This window comes from Falco naumanni, chromosome 14, assembly GCF_017639655.2.
Source record: "Falco naumanni isolate bFalNau1 chromosome 14, bFalNau1.pat, whole genome shotgun sequence".
NCBI classification, from domain to species: Eukaryota; Metazoa; Chordata; class Aves; order Falconiformes; family Falconidae; genus Falco; species Falco naumanni.
In genome coordinates, this window is record NC_054067.1 from 5,277,638 (window position 1) to 5,289,911 (window position 12,274).

Consider the following 12,274-nt stretch of genomic DNA (forward strand, 5'->3'; position numbering starts at 1 on the left):
TTTACTACCTGGTTATTGCAAAAGCTGTGTCGTTTGTGAGCCCTTTTTTTCCCAGCAAACTGTCCCCACTCAGCACTTGGCTAGTGGAGCGTTCCAGCCCTGTGTGGTTTTGAGATCATGCAGTGATGCTGAGGGAAGGATCCTATCCTGAGTGAAGAAACAGTGCTGGGTGCAGTACTTGTACCCTCTGGGGTCTGGCCTTTGAGGCACAGACAGCGACGTTCTGCAGAACAAGGGGGAGCGGGTAGGTGCTGCGGGGTGACAGCTGCTGGGCTGTGCAGGACCCCCGAGTGCTGTGCGGAGCCCTGGGGCACCTTCCCACAGCAATCTCAGCTTATGCAGGTTCAAAGGTTCTGGTGTGAGACCCACTGTGGCTTATGGAACATCTGGAGACGTACCTGGCTCGGGAGACTCCTGAGCTGCAAGTCGGTGGAGGCTGGAAGAGTGTTTAGGGAAAGCACTGCTTGATGCCTGCCTTGCTCTCGCATCCATCTTTCCAGGCATTTGCTGCTGGCAATTATTGGAAATGGGACAGTAGGTTAGTTAAATCTTTGGGCTGATCCAGTATGTCACTTCTGTGTTCATAAATAATTGGCATGCTAAACACTGCTGTTAATTGCACTGGAACTTGCAATGATTAATTCTAATTACTATTCATTATTTCTGTAGCGTGTCAAATGTACTAGAAACAATATCTGGTAGGTGCTAAGCATCAAGATGCAGTTACAGGAAAAGATTTTTGTCTGTTCTGTGCAGTGGTGGGCATTTTAGCCTCTGTGCATCAGGATGTTTGCCTGTGCAACATGATGCAAGGTTTTCTGAGTCCTGAACGGCTGGTAAATCACTATGTTTTCTGAATGGTAGAACTTTGCTGGTTTAATCTCAATTTCAATCTGGCCTCTGGGTTTTGGATGGCTGCTCATAGCACTGTTATTAGCAGGTGTGGTGACAAGTCACCTTTGCTTTGGAGTGGCAGGCTAAGAGGTAGGGAGTCCTCCTCCGCAGGGAGAGACGGCTGGTAGCAGGAGGACATTCCACCAGGTGCCTCAGGTCAGATCAGAGACGTGTGTTTGGATAAATGGACCGACCACACTTCGTTCTTTTTTTACTTCTCATGCAATCGTTTGCCTGGGGAAACACAGGTGTCAACCTCCAAATGGGATTTCCACATTGAGATGCTTGGTAAATCTTACCTATTGCAGGTACACCTAGTTCACCTGTTTTTATAACAAAGAGTGCTGCAAAGATGAGGTGTGGGTGTTTGAACAAGCACTGGCAGGGAGAACATGGCTGTATCTGCTGCATTATGGTAAACGTGGGGTAAATTACTGCTTCAGTGCTTTAAATTACTCTCAGTTTACTCCAGGATTAGCATATGCATGACAACTCCTGCAGGGAAGCTGATGTACTGGAAGTATGTGCTTTGCAGTAGCTAACAACTTTTCTCTGTACCTGTTCTTGGTTATTTTCATTTTGAAAGATCATTTTTAATGAGTGTCTGACAACTCACGTAGGGGCTCCTGCCTTACTCCCAAGAGGAGCATGAGCTGGCGCTGGAAGTTTCCTGGGGCATGGCAGGTGGTTTCTGGGCCAGCACCTGTATTGAGCTGCACGCTGACATGCTGAGGATGCTGCTTTGCTGCAGAATAAACGGGAGAGGGAGTTGATTAGGCAGATACAACTTTCAGGCAGTTTATTTCCAATGATAATTTCAAGACCCTTAACAGGCAATCCATAAGCAAAATTTTAGTCCTGATGGAGATGTTTTATTTCTGTTCTTACTTCCTCTGGCAATCTTGTCTGAATTAATATATAGCTGAATAGCTACTGACTGTGGCCACGTAGACATTGTTTACAATATAATACTTGACCTTTGAGTAGACCTGCAGCAATTTTAAAATGCTTGTTTGGTGATGGGGTAGCATACACATAGTCAGAACTTTTCACTTACAGGGAACATCTGATTTAAGCAGAATTAAAAGGGTGGATGGGGTATGGAATGTTTTCCAATCCAGTCTTGCTGAACAGACAATTAGCAAGATCATTAAACTGCCTCATTATTACCATGATAATTACAGGATTAACACACTTCACTTCAATATCTCTAATTTGTTTTGTAATATAAGCAGGATGGGGAGATGGTTCCACTATATTTGAGACTTCTGGGCAGCTGGCATCAGAAATCCAGGCTTCTTGGTAGCTAAAGAACAACGGAGGTGAGATGGCTGGAGGCAGGGGGTGCGTGGGGAAGCTGGAGCTGCCACCCCTGAGGAACCCCATAGGCAGACCTCAGGTTTTGGATTAAATCTAGTTAGTGTGCTTGGTGCTGTTTTGGGTCTGGGAGGAGATTTCAGATGAGTTCCCTGTGGGCAAATCACCGCATCAAGGGAAAACATCACCCTCTGGGGCTCCGGTGGCAAAGCTTAGGAAATACATGACTTGGAGTAACTTAGGGAGACCTCCTCTAAGTCAGGTTGCTGAATGCACCAGAAATCAGTAGGTAGGTACAGCTCTCGCAGTGCCTGTGGGAGCAGGCACCTTCTCCTGTGTCCTGCCTACTGGAGCTGGTGGGGGGGGGAGGTGGGGTGCCTGGAAAGGCATGTTGCAAGTACTCGAGCTGTGGAGGCATGGGGGCTGCAGGCTGCAGGGCTGGCACCTTTTGAGACTGCTGGATGTGCTCGTTAAATAAACAAGGCCCATTTCCACCTTTCCTTACATCTGCAGCAAAAATAATGGGAGATTGACAACAAAAATCTTTTATAGTCTGCGCAGTAGCTGAAGCCTGTTTACTGAGCGCAGCGGGATGCACAGCAGCATGTCTGGGTGTGTTCAGGCATCCTTGTGAGGGAAGGAGGCTGTTATACCCGGGGCTAGTGGCACCTGCTAGAAATGCTAACACTGGTGTGGCAGTGTTTTCACTGAAGAATTCTCTCTGTGTGTTCCGTCAGAAACACGCTGCAGGCTGGCGCAGGCGTGCTCCCAGCCGTCCATCCAGCCGAGCGGCTGCAGCTGCTGCGGTGCATGCTGCGGTGCATGCTGCGGGTCACCGCCCTGCTGCATCCCCTTGGTGTGGCGGAGGTGGTGGGGCCAGACAGGCATCATTTCAAACCACAGGGAACTCGGTGTGGCTCACGGAGTCTGGGATAAAAATCTTAAATTAGGGGGAAGGCCATCATCAGTGAGCTGGCAAACCTTACAGAGCTGGTACTTCTCGTGCTGCCCAGGAGACGTGAGCTGGGGAAATAACGCAGGGAGCTGTGCTTAGGAGTGGATTGTGTATCACCATAACCATCCACTGGGAACCTGGTTTTTGAGAGAGAGAAGTAGTCTCGAGGCTCACGGGAGAAAGGTATCCAAATAGAAGAGCTTGCTGTGGTGCGTGGATGGTCTACCCATGACTTCAAAGGAAAACTTCCATGTTTTATATGTTCGTTAATTTATCTGTCAGAAAGGAAAAAGGAAAAGAGCCAGTCTGTGTAACTGGCTAGCAAGGGTCACCCCAGCGCTTTGACAGACCGATCAGCTGTTCAGAATAGCTGCTGTGGCTCGGTATAGTGCAGGGAAGTGCTGCCCTTGAAGCCAGCCTAGTAGGAATTTGCCTGAAAATCCCCTTGGATATCAAAACAGGCTGGGGAATAGGTAGCTGTGTGTCCATATACAACTGAACAGAATCATACATATCAAATAGATACAAAAAAAATCTGCATACACTAATATGTGATGTGTATGTGAGCTTCAAAGATCATTTACTCCAGAGATGAAGTAGTAGGTGCCGAGTTTGATCAGGATATCAAAGGTACTCTAGGACCTGTCAAGTGTGACTCCTCCATGTTCTCCTGAAAATGTTAACATGAAAAGACAAGGCAGAAATGGGTCTGACATTATTAACAATGACAAGATCCTTCCCCAGCACTCCTTGCTTATTTTCCCTTAATGAGCTTTGGTGGGACAGATTCTCTGACGAGGTACTGTCGCTGCTGCAGCTTGTTGCGATGCTGAGACATGAGGCTGGTCCCTGCCAGTTCCATGGACCCGCGGGCTCGTTAGTGGTGGGACAGGACTTGGGCAGCTGTTTGCCGGGGGCACGGAAACCTGAGTGTAAGCTCTGGTTTGTCAGCAAACAAACATAACACAAGTGCATCGCCTGTCAGAAAGGAAAGAATTTGCCTGTTAATGTGAGTTGAAACAGTCTGATGGAATCGAAAACGCTGGAAGAAAGAGCTCAGGGAAGCAGATGAAAATTTAAAATGGTTTCTCTTTAAATGAAACTGTTCACAACAATGATTGCATGGCAGGACAGTAATCCTATCGGGACATATCCCTGATTTTATCTGGGCGAAAAGAAGCCCTGTGAAGGTTGATGTTGTGTGCCATGTCCTTGTTTCTGTATTGCAGCTGTTAACGCATTTCAGCTACAAGGTGAAAGCTGGATGGCAGCATGGGAAGTTGGAAACCTCCCACAAGAGACTGTGTCAAACCAGCACGAAGAGTACGGCCTCTTACGGGCTGAGAATGACAGAAAAAGCCTGGTATGGTCTCAGCTTGACGAAGAAAAATACTGTTATCAGCCACGGATGTGAAGGTTGATTTATTGTATCCATAGAATAAAGGGGAGACTGGTCAGAAAGGGACTGGTGTTTCTCAGGGCAATTTTCTAGGATCATAGCTCATTGGGAAGTATCTCTTGCAAAAAACATTATTCCTCTCACTAGGCAGATCAGGTTGTGACTGCACCTTTCTGGCAGCCTCCCTTTCTGATGCTGTTTGGTTTGGCTGCAGGCTGTACTAGCTGTAATGCTATCATTATGACTCAAACTTGACAGCAGTGACAGCAACTAATGTGTCATTTGACTGGGAGAAGGGGCATCTCACTTGGTTTGTTTTTTTAAACAAGGCAGGACTGGAGGTTCAGTTGCTTGATGGCACGGTGGAGTGCTTTTGTCCTGAGAGCCACGTCAGTACGAAGCTGCAGTGCGTTTACTGAGTGCTGAATAAAACATTTTTCCCCTCCCCTTCCCCTGTGTTGCCCGCTAAGAAATGCAAAGCTATCAAATTCAGCAATTAGAAGAGAGAGAGACTGGTAACAAACCCATGGTTTTTCCCTTCTTGCTTATTCTGACACAGTTTTAGTTATGTATTCATTATTTTCTAAATCATTATGCCACTTTGACAGTACTGCCAAAAGGAGGAGGCAAAGCCCTGCTGCATCAACTTCCATCTTCTATTGTGTGTCGTAACTTTGGTGTTTTGCTGTTTCATTGTTCCTGCATGATTATTTAGCTGGAGCTACAATTGCAAAGTTTATCTGCAAATGGAACAAAGCAGTCAATCATACCCATTTGTTTCTGCACAGCTGCTAGATCTTTTACCTCTATAGTTTATAAATCTGGAGCTTGACTTGAAATCCCCATTTTCTTCTCTTGTTATTATTTGTTACAGTGATTTATTGCCTGGTATCCATTTATATCTTGCTTCATCCCAGAGCTCTGTTGTTTTTAGCCTGGTTAGAGGAGGACAGTTGGGTGTCGGGGTTCGGTGTTGTGGAGGTATGCCCACTGGTTTCAGCGCACGGTGGGTCAGGCCAGTGATGCATGAGGCTGAGACTAAACTTTCACAGCCTTTCGTGCAGGAGAAGCATACGTGCACAAAGGGTGGCTAAAATTCACCTGTGGTGTGCGATCCTGGTGAAGTGGTAAATATATAGAGCTGCTTCTTCCCCTGAAGACCAAAGCAACATCTCTTACCAAGGTTTTCTTCAGGAAGAATGAAGTTGCTTTGCATAAATCTCTGTGAACCAAAAACTGGGGAGTGCTGGGGCCACAATCTGGGACAGAAAAGGCAAATCTCTGTCCTGCTCTGTTCCCCTGCTTCATTTCCTGAATCAATAAAGAAAACAAAAATGTACAAACTGGAGGAAAAAATATAATCTTTGTAAAATGTAATCTGGCATAGGATCAAAGAAGTTCTGGAAAACTGGGAGATGGCAAAAGGAAGTATTTGCAGGTTTCCAAGTACATTTTTATCTTGCTGAACTGACCTCAGATATTTAATTCTACCTAAACTACGTTTCCATTAGATGACCTGGTGCTGCATGATTTGGATGCCTGAAATCTTTACTCTTTCATGGGCTGAGCCCGTGTGAGGCTGCTGTGCAAGGCAGCAGCTGCTGTGTGTTCATCGGGGGGGCACCATCCTGCTGGGCCAGGGACAGTGTCACTGAGGCCATGGGAGCCTGGGGCTGGTCCTGAACTGGCCCAGAGCAAAGTGCTGACGGCTGTCACCACAAGCAGGTGTATTTCTGTTTGGGTCAAATGAATGGGAAATAAAATATATGCCAGTCTACCTGACAGAGAATGGAAAAAAATATTAGCAAAAAGTCAGTATCATGGTAATTTCAGGAGACACAGCCCTGAGCAGTGGCCCTGGGCCCCTTCCATCGCCCCTTTTACTGGAAGCTCACTTTCCTGCTCCCAGCAGCGAGTCCTTCATGCTTCTGTTGCCACCAGCACACACCTGAAATCTAAAAGACAGGCTTCTTTCGAGCAAGGCTCACTCCTCAGCGGTTGCTGCATAGGCTGGTGTCTTGCTGATTTTAATGCAGAACGGGGTTTTGCAGGGTAGGGCAAGGGATAAAGAGTTTGGCAAATACCATGCGGTCCCATTGCCATGGCAGAAACCATCCAAGCACAGGCGTGGGCATGGGGACATGGTCCCTGCGGCCCCGCGGGGCAGTTTGTGGGTTTTGTGATGCAGGTGGCTGTGCCAAGTGTCAGCTCATGTTCGTGGGTTGGCTGTGCCTGTGTGCTTGCTGCTGGAGAGGTAACAACAGCTGGGGCTGGGCAGCTCCTGAAGTGCAGGGCGGAGGAGGAGGAAGGGGCTGATGCCGCTCAGCCAGCACTGGGCCCTGTGTGGGTACCCGTCTCCACCAGCTGCTGTGGCACAGAACCAGCGTGGGAGGGTTCTGCTCGTACCAAGGCAATAGCTATCCTGCCCATGCGTATGTGGAATAAACCCCCCAAACCACAAAACATTCCCCCTTTCCCAATTCCCCCTTTCCCATGAAGAGTTTTGGCTTTTTCTCCCCCCCCCCCCCCCCCCCTTTTTTTCCTTTTTTGTCCAAATGAAAGTAAAGTTAAATCTCGAATACCTGAAATCCTCTGCAAAGCATCTTTTTTTTTTTTTTTTTTTTTCTTTTTAGGTTGGTAATGCAGGTGAGCTGAGCAGTAGCAGCACACCCTAAATAGCATTTTTCCTTTAGCCCAGGGGCTCTGGCTTTTTTTCATGTTTAATATTTGAGCAGCAGATGGAGCAAAGGACCAGATAAATACTTGCTGGATCAATGTGTTTAGAGGAGGTGGAAGGTCGGGAGGGAAAGAGAAAAGTAAACCAGCAGCAGCACGGAACCCTGTAGCAAAGGGCACAGTGAACCCGGGAGCAGGGTGCTGTGGAGGAGCAGGGGGCTGAGGGGGGCTGCAGGCTGGGGAGGGGCACCTTGGCCGGCTCCAGCTGAACACTATGCAAAGGGCAGCATTTGCACAAGTTTTTGGGCAGCGGGAGGTTAAAGGGCAAGGGACTATTATTTCCTCCACCCTGGTTGCAAGAAATTACATTAATAATGCCAACCCTTGGAAGCAGTATATATTTTTGCTTCCTAAGTGCCAGCATCTAGACTCAGATGATTATGAAAAGCGATCAATTTCTGTTAAAAAAGGAGTCATATTTCAGAAAGGCTGGGAAATAGAAACTTTCAGGGTTGAAAAACTAAATTTGAAAGTGAAAGAACTCAAAAATCTATTTTATTTTTTTTTTAAAGCTAGTGATTTTAGAGCCTGACACAAGACTAAGTGTTTCAATTTGGCAAGCTGAGGCGGAGATGTTGCCGCAGCATTGGAATAGCTCACCTAGGTAAGGAATCTACATGATGAAGGATTTTTTTAGGACATTAGATTAGGCAAAGATGAGTCAGGAACGATTATGTTCGAGTGGGTTCTGTGTTAAGGATGGGGAATTACACATGACTGATTTCTTGTGTGTACTTCCAGCCTTACTGCAGCTTGTGTCCCTCCTGATTTGAAGCAACTTATTTGTGCCAGGATCTTCTGCAGAAAGAAAAAAGTATTGCTTTGATTTTCAGGTATGTTTCTAATGATTTATGTAAGTAGATTTAAACTTTTACTTAAAATGGGGACAAAACCAATTGCTGGTGCATTGAAGGGCCAGTCTGGCCTTTTGTTTTATATGTACACTTGCTCATTAGATAACTAAGCAGCATGAAAGATTATGATTTATTTAGGATAATGAATCTGAAATAAACGTGAAATTTCTCTGAGCCTACACAAAATACTGGTTGTCAGGAGTAATAAAAAAAACAATTCATGACATACTTCCAAACAACTGCAAAGCTATATATTTTTAAATTATCTCTTAAACAGTGACGACTTTGGTGACTTATTGGTTCATATCACACTTATTGTGTTATCACAATAAGTAATTTTTTTCTAAGCATCTAGACATTTCAATTGTAGACCTGATTGCAATTCTGTTTCAACCCATTTATATTCCTATTAAGTTTGGCTGAGAGGTGTCACATTTTTCGCTTTGCTTGGATTCAGTGCTGACAGTTATACCAATGGATTGAAGCAGCTATTCCATCTGCACTCAGACACCCATAATATCTCTCCCTGCTAGTCAATAAATTAAAAATGCTAAAACCTCTGCTTTTCTTCTGTCTGTTGCCTGTACTTCGGAGATGTTTGTTGCCATCTCCTACCTGAAGACTGCATGGTGGTTTGCATTTAATAATTCTCCCAGTGCATTGCAAAGGTAGGTAAGTAATTGTCTCCTTAATATTGCAGGCGTAGAACCGGATGGAAAAGATCGACGTTAATATAATGTGGGTATGGAGGGTCCTTACAGTTCGTGTCTTCTCAGAAAGCTAGTGTGTCGCATCCATGCCTGTGCCAAGTCCGTGTCTTCAGGGCCTGATATGCTGCTTGAAAGGCCAGCCTAACTCCTATTCCGTGTATCTCCTAATGCTCATCCTTCATATTGTGACGCTTTTAAATCTTATGCTGACTTGTAAGACAATTAAGCAGCCCTTAACCTTTTAGTGGCCATTTTAATCATATCAGGGCTCCCATTTATGGGTCTGATCTGGCTATCAAATGATCAAGTTAATCATAAAAAGTGGAAGAGTTCTCAACATTTATTCGTTTGCCCGTTCTTTTGCTTCAACAGGAAAGTATGGTGGGATGACTCAGACTTTGGCCTGTTGAAGAGCCTGGCTGACAGTGTCCCAAGCGGGGGCAGCCCTGAAGGGCCAAGGGGTCCAGGATGGTCGGTTGTTCTTCAAGAAGGAGATCTTCAAGGTGCAGGAGTGGGGTGTCCCCTGTGCCGACAGCCAGTGGGGAAGAAGAGCGGCCTGGCTCAACAGAGCTTTGGCTGGAACTTGGCAAGAAGAGAGTGTATGACCTGTGGAGGAAGGGGCAGGCAGCTCAGGAGGACCACAAGGGCGTTGTGAGTTGTGTAGGGAGAAGATCAGAGGGGCCAAAGCCCAACTAGGTACTGCCATAAAAGACAATTAAAAAATGTTTCTATAAATACTTAGCAAGAAAAGGAGGGCTAAGGAGAACTTCCAACCTTTATTGGATATGGGGGGAAACACAGTGACAAAGGCTGAGGAAAAGGCTGAGGTACTTCATGCCATCTCTGCCTCAGTCTTTAATAGTAAGAGCAGTTGTTCTCGGGGTACCCGGCACCCTGTGCTGGAAGCCAGGGGCAGGGAGCAGGCTGAGGCCCCCATAATCCAAGGGGAAATGGTCAGTGACCTGCTACACCACACAGACACACACAGTCTCTGGGGCTGGGTGGGATCCACGCGAGGGCACTGAGGGAGCTGGTGGAGGCACTCACTGAACCACTTTCCATCATTGATCGGCAGCCCTGGCTCACTGGGTAGGTCCCAGCATCGGAACAGGCTGGCCAGGGACATGGTTGAGTCACCATCCCTGGAGGTTTTAAAACGGTATGTAGATGTGGCACTTAGGCACGTGGTTTAGTGGTGGCCTTGGCAGTGCTGGGTTAATAATTGGACTCGAAGATCTTAAAGGTCTTTTCCAACCTAAACTATTCTGCTTCTATGACAGTGGCTTCATCCATTTTTAATGTGGCTAGTTTGCTTGTTGAGTGTCATCAAGTGCTATCAGACCAATTCATAACATTCTGTGAATTTAGTCCTTGTAACTTTTATTAGTTATAACCCCTTTACAAATCATTCAGTAGTTGACGAGGTTATTTGTAGAAACCTATCTAAGGCTGTGATTTGATGAACAGAGAATTTCCTTCTACTATTCGTAACTCGTTAGTACTGGTACTGAAATCTTGTTAGCAGACCACTAGACTGCTCTGCCTGGTAGCATGAGATTTGCTGCTTCAGCAAGATAGAAATTTTACAGGAAAAAAAAAAAAAAAAAAAAAGAATTTTTAAGGGGAAAAATTTGTAATGAGGCTATGCCATGATGCTCATGAAACAGCTGTTTCTCCATGGCAGCTGTCTATCGCTACGGATATAATGGTTGCATTTCTGTTGTACCCCCCTTTGATCTGCTCCAACCACTTGTCACGTGTCACCATGTGGTGTGAAGCACATGGTACCTGGCTCGCTACATCTGTTTGTCTGTCTGTCTGCAGTTTCTTACTTGGTGATAATAGGTGCTGATGAGCTGCAGAGTCTCTGATCTGTGCATAATACTGCCTTGTTTTTGTTCAAATGTGTCTGAAGAACAACTATTCTCCAGACACCTATGCGCATACCAATCTGCTTGCGGAAACTTTTGCAGCTTGCAGATAAAACAGGGAGTTAAGCCAGTCAACTTCAAATGAATGTGAAGAGAGAGTATATTCTGGTGTCTTGCCCTCTGTCCGGTGATCTTTCCACCGCTCTCTGTGGGAAGAGATGGACTTTAAAAGAAGCTGCCCAGCTGGTGTTAAGATCTAGTAAAATGTGAGACCTGTTCAGGACAGTAGTGGTGCCTTTGAAGAAAGCCTGCTTAAGAAGCAGCTTTTTATTATTTTTTTTTTCCCAGCAGAGACCTTGGTGTCCCACCCAGGCTGGCCTGCAGGTGCACATAATTAGAAGATTTAGAGACCTAAAGGAACTTAGGTGGATTTGAAGCCAGTAAGAGTTAATTTCCACTTCCTATCTTTTAGTACCAAATCCCTGTTATAAACTTGCCCCTGGATTGTAAGTTTGTACCTGCACCTACCACAAGAAGGAAAGCTATTCCTGCCCACACGCTGCTTTGAAAAGGAAATAGCCCTGGAGAATAAATATGACACAGCTGAAGGACAACAATTTCGCAGCTTTTCTGCTGGGCAGATTTCATTAACTTTCCAAAGTACGTCATGGATGCTCCTATCTGCAGCTACTGATTGTATTAAGAGAATTCCTGCATGGCTCAAAAAATACCGTATGTAGTTGTTGTGTTGTAGGGAGCATGGGCAAATGCTGGGGGCAAGGGTGGGTGAGGGCTGGCATTTTGTTCCCGTTCTGGGCCACCTGGACCTTTCATACACTTCCAGGCTGACAGATATTTTGGGTGAGAGTTCCTTAAGAAGGGACGTTTGTTTCTGTTCCCTTCTGTAAGACCCTTGCGCAAGCTGTGCTAGGACTGGCTTTCTATCAGCATGGGCTGATAGAAATTTCTTGGAAGTTCAGAAGCTCCCTTGTTTTTTTAGACAAGGATATTGGGGAGACCGAACGAGCAAATTCTGGTTAAGGATGCCCTCGTCCCTCAGAGGTGTTTGTATATTGTTCCCACCATGTCACTGCATGCACTGGTTGATTGCCTCAGATGCCTGGGTGCTCTAATACAAATGTGCAGCATTTAATTCTGTTGCTTGTCACGTTTTCTTTAAAGAAGACTCAGAGTTAATTTCCCAGTGTCATTGGGGGCCATAAATGATATGGAATGTGTCAGAAATAATTAAGAGAAATGATGGTGAACAAAACAACCTCAGAAATAGACATTATTTGCAAATAACTTTCGGCTAAATTCATGTGTATCTCCATCAGCAACAAGGATTTGTTAGAAGTGGATGAGCTGTCATTTAGTTTTCTTAGCAGTGCTTGCTATTCCCTTGTCTTTAGTGTCATGTGGATTCAAAAGCAATTTCATGTGATCCATTTGAAAGAATGGTGGAATCTCCAGAAATTTTATCTTCCAAAACAATTTACTGCCTTTTCCCAGCTAATAATTGCCAAAACTCAGCATGT